Source organism: Misgurnus anguillicaudatus, chromosome 20 (assembly GCF_027580225.2).
Source record: "Misgurnus anguillicaudatus chromosome 20, ASM2758022v2, whole genome shotgun sequence".
Classification (NCBI taxonomy): Eukaryota; Metazoa; Chordata; class Actinopteri; order Cypriniformes; family Cobitidae; genus Misgurnus; species Misgurnus anguillicaudatus.
In genome coordinates, this window is record NC_073356.2 from 35,633,642 (window position 1) to 35,647,276 (window position 13,635).

General features: G+C 39.8%; 1 pseudogene; it reads left to right on the top strand.

The window, feature by feature from the left end:
- The window catches only part of LOC141351629 (uncharacterized), a 254,342-nt pseudogene that overhangs the window by 157,675 nt on the left and 83,032 nt on the right, over positions 1-13,635 (top strand).

Genomic DNA, 13,635 nt, shown 5'->3' on the forward strand with positions numbered 1-13,635 from the left:
AAAAGGTCTCAGCTGTGTTGGGGCCCTGTCAAGATTCTTTTCATGGGGCCCAAAAACCTTAGCAGCGCCCCTGCTCACAACACACACATAACATGAGATTCACAACATAAAAAACATGAGTTTTGTTTAAAATCAGTTTGTATCTTGTAAGTGTAAACTGTTGATGTCCTCGGACTATCTTAGGAGATTTCTAACTTTATACAGTACATAGTGAATGCAAAACTCTTGTCAGTCATGTCTGATATTTCAGTTATAAGCTACATCAACATTGAGACTATTTTTAATTTGTTGATTTGAAATGCTTGTCTATTCTGTATTTGTATTCTTTTTTTCTGTACTGTTTGTGTATGTTGCCCTTCATACGTATTAGGAAAATACAGGCAAAATTTCTGTTTGATGTGGAGTCAAGAAATGTCTAAACATTAAAAGGTGAACATGATACAGTACAGAATCTGTCACATAAACTTTTTACCTGTTTTAACATAGGCTGCGTTCACACGGTACCATAATACGGTTGTCAAACCCGTATTTGAGTCCTTAAGACGGTTCCGTTCACACGCAGTTCGGTTATTTACGGGTTTGACAACCGCATTCTATAACCGACTTCACACCCGTAACTTTTCGGGTTTCACAACCGTATTTACAGAGAAACTGTGCCGTGTGAACGGAATCTGTCACGTCATTCGTTGCTCTTGTGTTAAGATAACGTTACAGTGCATGAAAATGACTGCAAACTACGCAGCAGAATTGCTCCATAAGATTAATGTGATATTTATTATATTACCTTCATAGACGCCACAAACATATTACATTACGCATAAAATTGCGTGCAGCCCAATAAGTGAGATATATAAAGTTTAAACCTTAAAAGTGGACGATTAATATAATGTTAAGTGTATAATAAAAGGGATATATAAAATTAGCTGTTTTTTTACTCACCTTTTATCTTCAGTAGAGCAATAAAGAAGATATTTTGCAAAAAAACCCATCTGTGATTCATATAATGCAAGGCAAAAGATGCGTCACTTTGAGAGGTCAAAAACCAGATATATCCAGTACAAAAGTAATCTCCATGACTCCTGGTGACATTTTTTGCTGCTTGTGAAGCAAATCGGTCGGCTCCTGCAGGATACTGAACGTCATTTACAACATTATTAGCGTCCATACAGAACTGTTGCAACATATAAAGTGCGCTTTTTACACTCCCGCTCTCTAGGTGGCGCTAAGAGGCTGGTTTTGCCTGCAGTTGGTAAACCATACTCTCAGCGCCACCTACAGAGCGGGAGCGTAAGCGCACTTCCTATTTGGCTGTGTTAATGGTTTAAATAAAGTTCGATTTCTTGCAAAAACGGATCGATTTGCTTCATAAGTCATTATGATTACTTTTATATTGTATATATCTGCTTTGGTAAAACGTGCAGTTGCTGAAACTGATTTTATGTTCATTCATTTTGGAAATTAAAACTTTAATAAGGAACCACCTTTGTTTATTTTTCTCTGCACAATGGTAAGCGTTACACCAGCCAGCTGTTTTTGTTAATTACATAAATAAAGTTTTGCCCATTGCATAAATAATAATTTTGTTAATATATTTGTCCGTCACTATGGTTACAGGCGCCGCGTGTAACTAGAATACGGGTTTGAGGTCGGTTGCTCGTTCATACAGGCAGTGTTCTATTTGTGTCTTTAATTTGCTGTCTGAACAGGATACTTCCAGACTCACACCTGTAAGTAAATACGGTTGTCACTCCCGAAATTTTGTCGTGTGAACGCACCCATAGACAATATTCCAACTCAATTGAACAACACATTTGTATTTTAATACTCCTATCTAATGTGGGCATTTTGAGACCATTGACTCAGAAGTGTTGAAGTGATGAGCTGTATCCTGATGCATTAATTGCTCACACATGAAAAGCATTAAATGTGTAGGATCAGTTTGATACACTTATGTGCATTTGGGTACAACACACATAAATCAGCATTAAATGCTGTTGTTTTTTGTTGTTAAAGCATGTATGTGTTGAAACATAAACAAATGTTAATAAAATGTGACATTGTGTACTTCTGACATACTGATATATTCATCTTATCAATTTCTGGTCTCCACAGCAAACTGTTCTGATACTTATGGAAAGTTTAACTCCTGTTGTGGATGCGCATCATTAGCATGCTTTTAAACACGTCCAGTCTTCATAATATTAAGCAGCCTTAAGTCTTTTGCTATCATTTTAGCGATTAAGGTTAGCCGTGTCATGTCGTTCTCTCACCTTTTCTCAGTCAAGATGTAATGCTCGTATGTCTCTCTTGACATTTGATGTTAAAATATGAGATGATGACCTATTGAAAATGTGAAGACGTAACGTTATTTTCGTTTTACCAAAAGTGTATCCGAAAATCACGGCATCCTTTTTAACCATAGTTTCTCGACTCGAGGTGTTTTTGGTTTCAAAGCGTCGTTTCAAAGTTGCTTGAGAAGATGAAGTCACAGATCGATGTCGTTCTTCCGCCATATTGGATAGAACCAGTGGCGGTTCTACACGGAGGCCAAGGGTGGCCCGTGCCTCTGTAGACATGTCCCTGGCCACCCCTGTGGCCACCCCGTGCTGACCAAATAAAAAAGTATACATTTATTTTGATTTTACACGCGAGCGCCAAAAGCGGAACTAATGCGACGCAACGTTCTTCACGGGCAAATTAAAGCGGCGCACCCAATCACTGTGGGTGCTGCTATGCGAGTGTCTCAGTTCGTTCCCAATCTCCCGATGTTGAGAATTTGTATGTAGGTTCGGGCACTGGTAAGGACTCTAGCTGACTTGACATTGGGACACTATTCACTTGTTCTCCTGTGGCGTGGCTGCTGAGGCGCGTTGTGATCATTCACAGCTGTTACTCATCAACAACCGGCAAAACTAACATCTCGCTAACTTTTTAAAGTTTACACATTGTAAAAAGCACTAATTATGCTCTTACATATACGTGCATAAAATTGGAGGAATATAATTAAATGTTACATATAAAAATGTTTACAGTTTAAAATACATATTATTTTAAATATTGATTAGATTGTGGTCCCTAACTGTCTAGCAATGTGTGTTTATAAGTAAACTAAAACAAACGTTTGTCTTTATAAAAGTTTGCATTTCATAAAGTTTATTGAGTAGGCTCGCATGCTTTTCGGTTGGGGGGCTTTAGAAAAGAGCCCAGCTCCCCTTTTGCACCTGCACTCACTCTTGTATAAAATAAATATTTATATGATTGTAAAGTAAAATAATGTTTACGTGGCAGTTTCCCGGAAAGGGATTAGACTAGTCCTAGTCTAAAATAAATGTAAGAGCTGTCCAAACTGAAAACAATTTGCAATGTCATATCTTAAAATACACCAGTGCCCTTTGTTTTGCTTCAAAATGCACACAAGTAATGTATTTAGTAAGGCGTGTTTGTTAAAACTAGTTATATTTCCTAATTAAACTAAGGCCTAGTCCTATCTTAAACTAATTCCTGTAACCACCCCTATAATCTTTAAATATAATTTCTTGCCATTTTTTTATGTGCCCCTCTGGTAGAACACTGGCCCCTCCTTGGCCCCCCTATTGAAATTTGTCTAGAACCGCCACTGGATAGAACAGAAAACCTTAAAAAAGTTTCACAGGTCACAAATTTTGTCCAAACTTCAAAATCGACGTACACGATCCTTGGACCAAGCCTCACAAAAGTTACTAGAAGGATTTTTGATTTTCGGAAGCGTTTGCCCGTCTCAGCCCAAACTAAATGTGCGTTGACGCCGCCAAAACAGGAAGTAGTTTATATCTCTGGAACGCTTTGACGTATTGAAACCAAACTTTGTACATAAACTTGGGACTCCAATGTGAGGATGCACAAACTAAATCGGTGACACCAGAGCAAGCACACTTTTGCAGTTCCTCCGAAAATTAATTTTCTAGTTATTATTATTCCCGGGTATGGAATAATAATAATGAATTTGGGTCTCCAATGTGAGAATGCACAAAATCAAAAGAACACATTTTTTTCTAAAATTTTACGCCACCAAACAGGAAATGTTTTATATCTCAGGAACACTTTCATGTATTGAAACCAAACTTTGTACATGAATTTGAGTCTCAAATGTGAGGATGCACAACATCAAAAGAGATTTTTTTTCCTAAAATTTTACGCCGCCAAACAGGAAGTAGTTTATATCTCAGGAATGCTTTCACGTGTTGAAACCAAACTTTGTACATGAATTTGGGTCTCCGATTTGAGGATGCACAACATCAAAAGAACATTTTTTTTCTAAAATTTTACGCCGCCAAACAGGAAGTAGTTTATATCTCAGGAACGCTTTCATGTATTGAAATCAAACTTGGTACATGAATTTGGGTCTCCAATTTGAGGATGCACAACATCAAAAGAAAAAAAAATTCCTAAAATTTTACACAGCCAAACAGAAAGTAGTTTATATCTCAGGAACGTTTTCACGTATCGAAACCAAACGTTGTACTAGAATTTGGGTCTCCAATGTGAGGATGCACAACATCAAAAGAACATTTTTTTCCCTAAAATTTTACGCCACCAAACAGGAAGTACTTTATATCTCAGGAACGTTTTCACGTATTAAAACCAAACTTTGTACAACAATTTGGGTCTCCAATGTGAGGATGCACAACATCAAAAGAAAAAAAAATTCCTAAAATTTTACACAGCCAAACAGAAAGTAGTTTATATCTCAGGAACGTTTTCACGTATCGAAACCAAACGTTGTACTAGAATTTGGGTCTCCAATGTGAGGATGCACAACATCAAAAGAACATTTTTTTCCCTAAAATTTTACGCCACCAAACAGGAAGTACTTTATATCTCAGGAACGTTTTCACGTATTAAAACCAAACTTTGTACAACAATTTGGGTCTCCAATGTGAGGATGCACAACATCAAAAGAACATTTTTTCCTAAAATTTTATGCCGCCAAACAGGAAGTAGTTTATATCTCAGGAACGCTTTCACGTATTGAACCCAAACTTTGTACATGTATTTGGGTCTCCAATGTGAGGATGCACAACATCAAAAGACATTTTTTTTAATTTATGCCGCCAAACAGGAAGTAGTTTATATCTCACAAACGCTTTAACGTATTGAAACCAAACTTTGTACATGTATTTGGGTCTCCAATGTGAGGATGCACAACATCAAAATAATTTTTTTTTAATTTATGCCGCCAAACAGGAAGTAGTTTATATCTCACGAACGCTTTAACGTATTGAAACCAAACTTTGTACATGAACTTGGGTCTCCAATGTGAGGATGCACAACATCAAAAGAACAATTTTTTTTCTAAAATTTTACGCCGCCATACAGGAAGTAGTTTATACCTCAGGAACGCTTTCACGTATTGAAACCAAACTTTGTACATGAACTTTGGACTCCAATGTGAGGATGCACAAACTAAATCGGCGGCACCAGAGCAAGCACACTTTTGCAGTTTCTCCGGAAATGCATTTTCTAGTTTACATTTATACACTGACAGATTATTCATTTATTACAGTTTGTCTATAATTGCATATATAAATTCATGTGAAAGATGTGAGGATATTTTATTGTCATTTGTACAGAGATAAAAAAGAAGCAGGCGTATGAAGGTACAGTGTGACATCTGATCTGTTCACTTATATACTAGAATAGTTTACATTTATATACTGACAGATTATTCATTTATTACAGTTTGTCTATAATTGCATATAAATTCATGTGAAAGATGTGATGATATTTTATTGTCATTTGTACAGAGATAAAAAAGAAGCAGGAGGATGAAGGTACAGTGTGACATCTGATCTGTTCACTCATATACTAGAATAGTTTACATTTATATACTGACAGATTATTCATTTATTACAGTTTGTCTATAATTGCATATACATTCATGTGAAAGATGTGATGATATTTTATTGTCATTTGTACAGAGATAAAAAAGAAGCAGGAGGATGAAGGTACAGTGTGACATCTGATCTGTTCACTCATATACTAGAATAGTTTACATTTATATACTGACAGATTATTCATTTATTACAGTTTGTCTATAATTGCATATAAATTCATGTGAAAGATGTGATGATATTTTATTGTCATTTGTACAGAGATAAAAAAGAAGCAGGAGGATGAAGGTACAGTGTGACATCTGATCTGTTCACTCATATACTAGAATAGTTTACATTTATATACTGACAGATTATTCATTTATTACAGTTTGTCTATAATTGCATATATAAATTAATGTAAAAGATGTGATGATATTTTATTGTCATTTGGACAGAGATAAAAAATAAGCAGGAGGATGAAGGTACAATGTGACATCTGATCTGTTCACTCATATACTAGAATAGTTTACATTTATATACTGACAGATTATTCATTTATTACAGTTTGTCTATAATTGCATATAAATTCATGTGAAAGATGTGATGATGTTTTATTGTCATTTGTACAGAGATAAAAAAGAAGCAGGAGGATGAAGGTACAGTGTGACATCTGATCTGTTCACTCATATACTAGAATAGTTTACATTTATATACTGACAGATTATTCATTTATTACAGTTTGTCTATAATTGCATATAAATTCATGTGAAAGATGTGATGATGTTTTATTGTCATTTGTACAGAGATAAAAAAGAAGCAGGAGTATGAAGGTACAGTGTGACATCTGATCTGTTCACTTATATACTAGAATAGTTTACATTTATATACTGACAGATTATTCATTTAATACAGTTTGTCTATAATTGCATATAAATTCATGTGAAAGATGTGATGATATTTTATTGTCATTTGTACAGAGATAAAAAAGAAGCAGGAGGATGAAGGTACAGTGTGACATCTGATCTGTTCACTCATATACTAGACTAGTTTACATTTATATACTGACAGATTATTCATTTATTACAGTTTGTCTATAATTGCATATAAATTCATGTGAAAGATGTGATGATATTTTATTGTCATTTGTACAGAGATAAAAAAGAAGCAGGAGGATGAAGGTACAGTGTGACATCTGATCTGTTCACTCATATACTAGAATAGTTTACATTTATATACTGACAGATTATTCATTTATTACAGTTTGTCTATAATTGCATATAAATTCATGTGAAAGATGTGATGATATTTTATTGTCATTTGTACAGAGATAAAAAAGAAGCAGGAGGATGAAGGTACAGTGTGACATCTGATCTGTTCACTCATATACTAGAATAGTTTACATTTATATACTGACAGATTATTCATTTATTACAGTTTGTCTATAATTGCATATAAATTCATGTGAAAGATGTGAGGATATTTTATTGTCATTTGTACAGAGATAAAAAAGAAGCAGGAGGATGAAGGTACAGTGTGACATCTGATCTGTTCACTCATATACTAGAATAGTTTACATTTATATACTGACAGATTATTCATTTGTTACAGTTTGTCTATAATTGCATGTATAAATTCATGTGAAAGATGTGATGATGTTTTATTGTCATTTGTACAGAGATAAAAAAGAAGCAGGAGTATGAAGGTACAGTGTGACATCTGATCTGTTCACTCATATACTAGAATAGTTTACATTTATATACTGACAGATTATTCATTTATTACAGTTTGTCTATAATTGCATATGTAAATTCATGTGAAAGGTGTGAGGACTATATTATTTTAATTTGTACAGAGTTAAAAAAGAAGCAGGAGTATGAAGGTACAGTGTGACATCTGATCTGTTCACTCATATACTAGAATAGTTTACATTTATATACTGACAGATTATTCATTTATTACAGTTTGTCTATAATTGCATATAAATTCATGTGAAAGATGTGATGATATTTTATTGTCATTTGTACAGAGATAAAAAAGAAGCAGGAGGATGAAGGTACAGTGTGACATCTGATCTGTTCACTCATATACTAGAATAGTTTACATTTATATACTGACAGATTATTCATTTATTACAGTTTGTCTATAATTGCATATAAATTCATGTGAAAGATGTGATGATATTTTATTGTCATTTGTACAGAGATAAAAAAGAAGCAGGAGGATGAAGGTACAGTGTGACATCTGATCTGTTCACTCATATACTAGAATAGTTTACATTTATATACTGACAGATTATTCATTTATTACAGTTTGTCTATAATTGCATATAAATTCATGTGAAAGATGTGAGGATATTTTATTGTCATTTGTACAGAGATAAAAAAGAAGCAGGAGGATGAAGGTACAGTGTGACATCTGATCTGTTCACTTATATACTAGAATAGTTTACATTTATATACTGACAGATTATTCATTTGTTACAGTTTGTCTATAATTGCATGTATAAATTCATGTGAAAGATGTGATGATGTTTTATTGTCATTTGTACAGAGATAAAAAAGAAGCAGGAGTATGAAGGTACAGTGTGACATCTGATCTGTTCACTCATATACTAGAATAGTTTACATTTATATACTGACAGATTATTCATTTATTACAGTTTGTCTATAATTGCATATGTAAATTCATGTGAAAGGTGTGAGGACTATATTATTTTAATTTGTACAGAGTTAAAAAAGAAGCAGGAGTATGAAGGTACAGTGTGACATCTGATCTGTTCACTCATATACTAGAATAGTTTACATTTATATACTGACAGATTATTCATTTATTACAGTTTGTCTATAATTGCATATGTAAATTCATGTGAAAGGTGTGAGGAATATATTATTTTAATTTGTACAGAGTTAAAAAAGAAGCAGGGGGACGAAGGTACAGTGTGACATCTGATCTGTTCACTCATATACTAGAATATTTTACATTTATATACTGACAGAAAATTCATTTGTTGCAGTTTGTCTATAATTGCATATATAAATTCATGTGAAAGATGTGATAATGTTTCATTGTCTCTACAGTGTTGAAGTGGATGCAGCAGTATGCAGGTACACTGTGACATCTGATCTGTTTTTTTTTTATTATTCATTTGAAAGGGACAATTCACATCAATCAACATTGTTTGTTTACACTCAAAACGTTAATGCGCCGGAGTTAGCTAAAAAGCTATTTTTCACATGTAGTCCCTTGGCAGGTCAACACAGCATCATTGGTCCGTGTATGCAGTGCCGGGTTAAGCCTTTGTGAGGCCCTGGGCTAATGCTGGTTTGGGCCCCCCAATATACACTGAAAAAAATAAAGGCTGGATTTACTAAGTGCCCCATTGCGTAAATTTTTTTAGTAAAACTTACTAAAAAAAGGGGATGCAAAAACGATGCACTGTCTATATTTTTTAGTAGATCCAGTGTTTTTACAGCGTATGTGCAACATTAAATGGCTAAAATTATTTAAATAAATTAAACAATATTATCAAATAATTTTACAATCAGAAATTAGCCCAGAAAATAACATTTATTTAATAAAACTTACAACAAAAAGTGCTTCTTTCTGCTCTTCTTTAAAGAGAATTCTTCAATTAAATCATTAAAATCAAGTTGACGCAAAAGTAGGCTGAAATTATTTAAATAAATTAAACAATATTATCAAGTAATAATTTTACAATCAGAAACAGCCCAGAAAATAACATTTATTAAATGCAACTCACAACTAAAAGTGCTTCTGTCTGTTCCCTTTCAGTCGGTCACTACGACGTCACGTCGTGACCGACGAATTGGGAACTCGCTTAGAGACCAATTTGCTTCGAATACTACTAAAACGCCAATGAACTTGGCATTGAGATATTTGCATAATGCTGGCGCCGCCCCACCAGGTGCGTATATAAGGAGCACGTGCAAATAGGGAAATCAGCTTTTTCCGCTTCGAAAGCCGGCTTTATCTGACTGAGAAGCTACTCTGAGAACGGTTGCTGAAGTTGATTGACAAGCAGTACTAACACAGCGGACGCTCGCAGTATTCTACTGCTCTGCATATTTTTTGTTTGAGTTTAGTGTGTGCGTTGCCTTTCCCTGTGCGCATCATCAGCTGAGCACCTAAAGAGTGATTTTCTCTGTGTCTTTTTAAAGACAGCCACTCTCTCGTATATTCGGAGATCAGCGTCCTTTTCAGGATTGCTTTTCATCCGTGCGATCTTGGATGCGAGAGGTATAAGGGTTCCAGTTACGGTCACGAGCGCTGTCTTCGTGCTTGGGCATCAAGCACTCTGAGGCTGCGTTCGTGGAGAGTTTTTGTTCTCTCTGTGAGAGCATAACCCTCTTGGATTGCGAGACGACTGACGTTTCTACGGGACTGCTGTCCGCGCCTTTGCAGTGCTGACGCCGCCGTGGTGCGGCTGTCAAGCGCTCGCAGGACGCTCTTCGCATCACTACGCTGAGTAGGACGGAGGATGCGTCCTCCACCTACCAGCCTTTCATCCTCAGCCGGTTGAGGCTCCGGTGGAGACTGCAGAGTCGTGTTCTACGATTTCTGCGGAATCCTTTGGACCTCCTTCTGGTCCCGTTCACTTCTGCAGCATCAGAGGGGTGTCCAATTTTTCCTCCGAAGTGGAGTCGTTCCGGAGATGGCGGCCGTGCCCCCTCAAGCGGCGGAAACGGTAGAGTTGGAGAGGTTAACCCCTCTCCGCCCTAACCGTACTGCCCACGTGATTGGTATTTCGGAGCTGCTCGGGCCTCTCGGTCCTCTTCTCCTGTGCCTTTCTCGCCGACGGCACAAAGAGCTGACGTGATTTGCGGCCATCCGGCCGTTCAGCTTCAGCTTTCACCCCTCACCTCCCTCACCAATGGAGCCGCTAAGGGCAGGGACCCCTTCAATGGAGCGGGGGGTTGCGATGCAGCTGCGTTCCTGGAGGGACCACCCAACCCTTCCCTCCCGTGTTTGTAGACAGTCGTCCGGTTACGGGCGCTGTCCGTCAGGCATGCGGAGAGGCGGCTTCAGCCCTGCACGCAATAACGTTGCTACAGCTTCACCAAGGATTTACGAGGGAGGCCGCAACCTTCAGTCGTGCGATGTCCACCACAGTGGTTCAAGATCGCCACCTTTGGCTGTGTCTGGCTGACGGACGCAGGCGAGAACAAATTCTTGAATGCTCCTGTCTCACAGACCGGCCTCTTCGGCGAGGCCGTGGAGTCGTACAGCTCCGCTGCGCAGACTGAGGCGATCTCTTAGGTCATGCCCCGGCGAAGGAGAGCTGCCCTTGGTTAAAACCATGACGCCGGCTCCTCAGTCGGCCTCTCGCCGTCGGCGTCCTGCGGCGACCACCTCCGTTCCCCTTCTCGGACCCCATCTCGGCAGCGCGGGGGAACCGGTCGTCAGCAGCTCGCCCCGCCCACTTAGCCGCTTCCCGTGAAATCGGGAGTTTAAGTGGCCAGTAAGCGGGCGACCCGGATTGGCAGAGGATCACTCTTCAGGAGACGGTGATTCGCTCCTTCCCCCGATAGAGGGTCGGGTGGAAAATTCTTGGTTTGCATATGTTCCACTGGCTGTTTAGCCGGTACCCACTTAACCACACACAGAGTGCATTCCTCTTCCCTCTCCAGGTCTCCAGAGGATCGAGAGAGCCGTGAGCGGGCACACACCAGCTCACCCTACCTCTCCTCTATCGCCAGCGGGTGTTCTGAGGAGTCCGAGCCCTCCACTGAGGAGACCGGACCACCAGCACCCTCATCGGAGTCTGTGCTCTCCGCAGAGGAGACCAGACGACCGTCACCTTCAGCGGGCTCAGGTCAGTGTCACACACATACTGTAGATGCTTATGCTGTCACAGCAGACGCACCGGCAGTCTCACCTGTCTCGCTTCGCTGCCCCACTGCGGGTACTTCGGTAGTGTCGTTAATTCTCCTCGTACGGTGCCTGGGTGCTTGGCTTCAGTTCCCAGCCCGTTTCGTTGGGTTTTACACACGATCCGCCTCGGTTACGAAATACAATTACCGGCACAAACCCAAAATTCTCGGGCTTTCGTTTCACTATAGTGAAAGTGTCCGATGCACATGTACTGCGTGCATAAGTCGATGTCCTGCTGGCGAAGGATATATCGAGCCGGTCCCTCATACCGAGATGATGATAGGGTTTTTCCAGCCTTTATCTCATAGTACCCAAAATACGCGGTGGGTTACGACCGATTTGATTTACGCACCGGCTCTACAAAGGTGGTCTTTTTTTGGATGATAACGCAGAGGCTCGTATTTCAATATTCAGATCGGTTTGCAGCCTTAGACCTGTAAGACGTGTACTTTTTGTGTCCATCTCCCCTCGCCTTAGACCGTTTTTTCGCTCTGCGTCGTGGGGTGGGCATATTAATATTAAGTACACCATTCGAGCTGTCTCTCTCTCTCCGTGTCTCCATGAAAGTGCTAGTCACGGCATTTAAATATCAGAGAGAGAGTGTTGTTCGCATTCTGCTTCATTTACGTCGACTTATAATAGCCCGTTCTTGGCAGACGTGCGCGAACACAGAGAGTTAATGCTTCGGCATCTCGCTCGTTTTAGTCATCAGGTCGACTGGGAAAGAGCAACTTTGCCCCGTGCAGAGGATCCTTTTTCTCAGTATGGAATTAGACTCGATCAACTAATTGGCATGTTTTACAAGAGCACGCAACTAGTCAGTTCTGACTTGCCTCGGTTTAATTCGAGGGAAGTACGCGGTCCCTCTGAAACAATTTCAGAAGCTCCTGGACATATGACAGCATGCTGCGGCTGTGACACTGCTCGAGCTGCGTCATATGAGACCGCTTCAGCGTTGGCTTTACGATCAAGTCTCGAGGAGTGCGTGGCGCACCGGCATACACCGTGTACACACTACACCTGCGTGTCATTTAAATTTTCCACGTGGTAGACCCAGCATTTCTGATAGCAAGATATGCCTCTAAGGGGTCTCCTGGCATTCGGTAGCATACGATGCCCTAAGCACGGGTTGATCCGCCACGTATGACGGGCTTGCAGTCTCTGGGGTGTGCATAGCACCCCAACTGCCGCGAGCGGTGCGCTGTATATCTGGGACTTGTACGCTCCGCTATGGAGATGCGAGGGAAGGATGTATTTGTCGACACCGATAACATTGCGACTGTTGCGTTATTTACTGTTAAGGCAGTTTTGCGCTCTCGTCACCTGTCGCATCTCGCTCGTCATCTCCTACTTTGGAGTCAGAAGCATCTGAGGTCCCTTCGTGCCATTTACAGTACATCCCGGGATCGCTCAATCAGCGGTGACGCGCTTCCCGAGCATGCGCCCCCGGCGAATGGCGACTCCACCCCCAGACGGTCCAGCTAATTTGGAAGAAGTTCGGTTGTGCGTAGATAGATCTGTATGGTCGCCGGACGATACCCACTGTCGCCTATTTTATTCACTAACTGAGGGCAGCCTCGGCGTGGATGCGTTGGCCCACAGCTGGCCACGGGGGGTGCGTAAATACGCATTCCTTCCAGTGAGCTTTATTGCGCAGACACTGTGCAAAGTCAGGCAGGACGAGGAAAGCCTTTTATTAATCGTCCGTACTGGACGACCAAGAATTGGTTTCATAGTTAATGCTCCTCGCGACAGCCCTCCCTGGCGGATTCCCCTGAGGAAGGACTTTCTTTCTCAAGGAAGGCGCACATTTGGCACTCGCGCCCCAACCTGTGGATATCCATGTATGGTCGTTGAGCGCGCGCAAGGTTTAGGTGATTTATCGCAAGCG